The sequence below is a fragment of the Pipistrellus hanaki genome, assembly GCF_964339955.1.
Source record: "Pipistrellus hanaki genome assembly, chromosome: 1".
Taxonomy (NCBI): domain Eukaryota; kingdom Metazoa; phylum Chordata; class Mammalia; order Chiroptera; family Vespertilionidae; genus Pipistrellus; species Pipistrellus hanaki.
Window position 1 is genome coordinate 66,608,223 of NC_140503.1, and position 5,498 is coordinate 66,613,720.

General features: G+C 42.3%; 1 pseudogene across 1 annotated transcript; it reads right to left on the bottom strand.

Moving 5' to 3' along the window:
• Positions 1-1,046: 1,046 nt before the first annotated feature.
• LOC311629864 (jun dimerization protein 2-like) lies at positions 1,047-1,797 on the bottom strand (annotated as a pseudogene). Its single transcript has one exon. The product of its transcript is annotated as a jun dimerization protein 2-like (transcript).
• Positions 1,798-5,498: the final 3,701 nt, after the last annotated feature.

Sequence of the window (5,498 nt, forward strand, 5' to 3'; positions counted from 1 at the left end):
CCACCACTGGTCACCTCCCTCTGCAGACAACAGGCATGGGGTGCAATGGCTTGGCTGGCTTGAGCATCACTCTGCGGGGCAATTGCTGGCTGGCTGCATACCTGCCACAATGTCGTTGGCCAATGGCCTGGGCCACCCTCCCTCTTCTTCTTCTTCTTCTTCTTCTTCTTCTTCTTCTTCTTCTTCTTCTTCTTCTTCTTCTTCTTCTTCTTCTTCTTCTTCTTCTTCTTCTTCTTTTCTTCTTCTTTTCTTCTTCTTCTTCTCCTCCTCCTCCTCCTCCTCCTCCTCCTCTTCCTCCTCCTCCTCCTTCTTCTTCTTCTTCCTCTCTCTCTCATCTCTCTCTCTCTCTCTCTTAAGTAAGAGTAATGTTTCCTGAGTCATATAGAACTAAGTATTATGAAGGGTTTACCAGGATGGAAATTCACCGCACCCCGCCACTGCCATCCCCAACACCCAGAGACTACAGTACTTAGAAGGTACACGCAACAGCCATAACTGCTGAATATCTGTTCATAACAAACAAACCATAGCATATTTATACCGCATCACATCAAAGTGATTATAGAAATCCATTTATATATTGCTTGTATAAAATATTTTTTTTTGTAAAAAATATTTTTTTAAAAAAGGAAGTATAAAAAATCATATGCAGTTGAAAGCCCTGCCAGGACAGCCAATCTGTAAACATTCAGTGAGTATGTGCTTTGGAAGGGCGCCCTTGCCTCGTACCCATAGCAACTTTGGCAGGGCCAGCGAGGGTGCGCCCCGGCTGCCACTCCAGGAAGCACTGAGCTGGACCACAGTGCCCTTCTCCAGCCTTGCATCACTATCAGGGTCAGGGTCAGGGTCAGAGACAGGGTCAAGGCTGGGGGCAGGCAGATGGCGGTTTCACTCTGGGTTCTATACTCACCCTAATTATGGTTACAACTCATGGCTTTTCCTGGCTGCTCAGAGGTCCCTTGGGTGAGTGCCCTGACAGAGAGGCTGGAGAAGTGCCCATAGCTGCCTGGTTGGGCGTCTCTCTGGACCAGAGCCTCTGCCCTACCTCCTGCAAGCCTGGTCCCAAGTAGAACAAGCCCCCCTCAGGGCTACTTTGGATTTAGCACTTGGTCCTGGGTTTCATCAGCCTGGGTTTTCTTCCCTGGTGTGGCTGATCTGAGTTTCACAAAAACTGTGGCTGATGCTGGCTGTGCTGAGCCTCATTGAAGAGGTTTTCATGCAGCAAGGAAGAGCCCTCTGGGACCCTCCTCCTCCTCCCTCTCCTCATCTCCTGCTCCTCCTCCTCTTCCTCCTTCCAGCCCATGGCCACTTCTTCTCCAGCTGCTCCAGCAGTGGGTTGCCTTCTGGAATTGGGGGTCTTAATGTTGTAGGTCCTGATGATGCAGGTAGGGTGATGCTGGTTGAGCATCAGGATAAACTGCTGCCGCTCCTGCTTCAGCTCCTTCATCTGGGTTTTCAGCTCCACATTCATGAGCTCCAGCCACTCAGATTCCCACTGCAGAAACTCCTTCCACTCCTTTTTCTTGTTCTGGCATGGGGCTGCCTCCACTTCCTTCTTTTCTCAGCACCTTTTCCTTTGCTCCCCTTCCTAGGCTAGCTCACTTTTCACAGGTTGAGGCCTCTTGCCCAGGTTCACCTCCAGGAAGTGCAAAGGAGTAATCATGGCCCCAAAGTTGTGGATGTCAGCGTATTTCAGCTCCTCTGCAGTCAGGGCCGAGCTGGGGAGTCTGGCCAGGGGGCCCAGCCCTGGCAGAGAGCCTGCAGTCATGGAAGGGTCGGGATCTGTCCAGGCATCATAGCAGGAGGAGTGGTATCCCTGCCCTCAAGTGTCCTGCTGCCAGTGCCTCCTGTCGCAACCACTGAGCATCCCTCCCGCAGGCTGTGGCCTGGATCTCCATCTTTGAGGTGATTGATAAGAGGTGTTTTGCCTGCCTGCCTCATCACCCCAACTCCTCACCAGCCTACTTGATCACCCCTAACCACTTGTTGGGGGGTGGGGCCAGCTCAGCAAGGAACCATCTGCCTACCTGATCTCCCCTAACCATTTGCCTGCCTATCTGATTACCCCTAACTGCTTGCTTGGGGGCAGGACCAGGCCAGTGAGGGGCCATGGTGGTTCTGGTCTCTGATCATTCTGGTCATTATGTATTATTGTCCCTGGGCTTTTATTATATAGGATGACGCCTTTTGTTTGAGTTGTATTCTTTTATATTAAAAATTAAAAGTCTACAGTGTGACAGGAGGATTGATTATTGTCCCCTTCTTTTGAAATAGAGCCTATAAAGTCTATAATGTCTGAAGTCCCATTGTTGGAGGAAATATTTTTTGATTTTTTGTTTTTGGTGTGGGAAAGCCCATTAATTAGATTTTTGATTATGGGATTCTATGTTAGGCAAGTCACGTTAGAAAATAAAAAAGATTTTGGTCTGTCTATTTACCCTGTTTCCCCGAAAATAAGACAGTGTTTTATATTAATTTTTTCTCCCAAAGTTGCGCTACATCTTATTTTCAGGGGATGTCTTATCTTTCCATGTGCCAGGTCTTATTTTCGGAGGATGTCTTATTTTCGGGGAAACACGGTATATAAGATTAATAAGGCAAGGGCTACTGCCTTTGGCAAGGCCCCCGACCTTTAGTAGATTCCTCCTTACAAACTTTCCTACCAAGTTCCATACTTCCCCACAATGAGTGAATGGATTACTTATCCTTTTTGGATAACAAAATATTCCATACTATTATAACTTATAACAATTAGTTATAAATGAAAGCATATAAGAAATTATTTAATATGCATATATAAATTAAATATAATTATCATTTATTTGACAGAGATTTCCTTATACCTTAAGTATAAATTTTTTTCTTCAAAAGGAGAGAAAGCAAATTTAAAAATTCAAACCCTAGGATGGTAATCAAATATATTATTGCTTTATATGTTATTATTAGTATTATACTAGAGGCCACGTACACAAGCTTCGTGCACTCAGGAGGAAGAGTCCCTCAGCCCAATCTGCATCCTCTCACAGTCCAGGAGCCCTCAGGGGATATCTGACTGGTGGCTTAGACATCCTTAGCACTGCTGCGGAAGTGGGAGAGGTTCCCGCCACCATTGTTGCACTCACCAGCTTTGAGTCCAGCTTTTGGCAGAGCAGCAGTGCTCCCCCTGTCATACTGATCACCAGGGGGTAACTCCTGCATTGTCTACCCACTGGTGATCAGTGTGCATCATTGTGACCATTTGTTCTGCCCATTGGTTAATTTGCATGTTAGCCTTTTATTATATAGGACAGTATTAAGTAATCTATTCATTTAAAGTAATCAAATTCTCAATTAACATAACATAATCATTTTATATTAATAAATCATTATATATTAATAAAATATATTGTATAAAACATTTGCTTCCTAGGAAAATATAGGAAAAACCTTTTTTCCCCTTACTTTCAGAAGTAGGCTTATTTTTCCAGTGGAAAATATACTTACATTCTTAAGAAGCAAAACAGAGATAGTGAATTTCTTACTGGCTTTCCAACCAAGTCCCATGCTTCCCCATAATATATCATTCTTATGCATTAAAAAAAACACAATATTTTAGCATGTCCATCCTTGCCAAACAGATGTAATGCAATTCAACATAAATTCCCATATTGAATCTCACACACTACTAGTAGAAATACAAAATAGTACAGCCATGTTGAAAGACAATTTGGCAGTTTCTTATTAAATTAAACATAAACTTACCATTATGACTCAGCAATTGTTCTCCTCGGTATTTATCCAAATGAAGTGAAAATTACATTCACACAAAAACATATAGCTGCTTTATTTATAATTGCCCAAAGTTGGAAATAATCAACTCAATAATAGACAATTCAATTAAAAGTAGACAAAAAAAAAAGAAAAATAAAAAGAATAGAACCTGACCATAATATATACGGATTTCATTATAAGCAAATGATAATATATTCAATGTCATTGGTCATCAGGGAAATACAAATTAAAGCCATAATGAGAGACCAATATTCGAAGAGCTAATATTACAAATACTGACACTGCTAAGTATTGGCAATGAATTTACACACATAACTGGTGGAAAAGCAAAATGAGTAAGCCTCTTTGGAAAAGAGTTGGCAATTTCTTAATAATGCTGCTATAAACATTTGCTACAAGGATTTGTGAAGACATATGTTTTCATTTTTTCTTGGGTAGATTCATAGGAGTGGAATGGCCAGTGGGTGATGGAAAACATGGTAACAATATGATGAAGAAAATATTTCCCCCGAAATCCCCAGTTAGAAAACAGGAGAACCAGTTAAAAGCAGGAAAGTGGACAGTGCTCTCTGCAAAACCAGGAATGGTAAGGAAATTGGCGTGGAATGCTGAAAAGGGAACAGCTCCAGAAGTGGATAAAATAAAGGGTCCTATTCTCTAACATCAACCAGGGAGGTATGGCCCTTGAAAGGGGCTGAGAGGAGGAACTGATGTTTAATTGACTTGTAAGCCCACAATCTTTCTAGATCTGTTCTGAGCCATCAGGCAATATTTTCAATAGAAATATAACCAGCCACCAAACCTCATGGATTCCAAGAGTCTAGTATCACCGGAAAGCCAGTTAGACTGAACCAGCTTTAGAGGCCCAGAGACAAACAAAGATAGTGGGTGTGATAGGACTGAGCACATACACAAAACAGTGACTTTATTGGCAGGAGCATAAGGTATATCAGATGAAATAAGATTGGAGAGGTAAATTGAGGCCAGACTAAAAAGGGCTCTGACTGCCCTTTTTATGGTTCTATTTCTATTGTATATTCAGTGCTTAATTCTAGAATTTCTAGGTGGAAGAACAGTGAGAAACATTTCAATAGATATGATTCATTAACATTCTATAGTGAAGCATCATTGTATTTAATTATTTTATGGCACATATTGCTGTTGGTATTCTTGCAACAGAAAGTGTGCTGACTAGACTCCACTTGAAGGGACCTGACTGTGTGGCTTTATCTTTGTATGAACCAGACCTAAGTTACTATCTACAAATGATTTAGAAGAGAGAACACTGTTCCCTTCATGCTGTTGCTCTTACTGTTTCCTTTGCCAAGAGCATCCACTCCCCGTGCCCCTCCATTCCCATAGTCTATGGTTTAGTGATAAAGAAAATGAACTTTAGAGTCTGAGAGTGTCGGGCAACGTAAGAGCTCAGTAAAAGCCAGGTGTTTCTATTAATGCCCACCCTTCAAGCTCACATGTCAACCCCTTGATATTCTTTCTCCGTTTCCTGCCCCTGACATATCTCCCTCTCAAGTCATAAATATTCTTTCCATCTTCTGAATATTCATATCACTTTGCCAATGTCTATTTTTTGGTTGACATTCTGATAGTCTCTGTATATCCATTATCTCCTTGTTGGATGGTGAGCTCTTTGGAAGCAAGGTCCGTATCTCTTTTGCCTTCATGTTACTCACAGTGCCCAAGAGGATGCGTTACAGTAGGTGTCATAC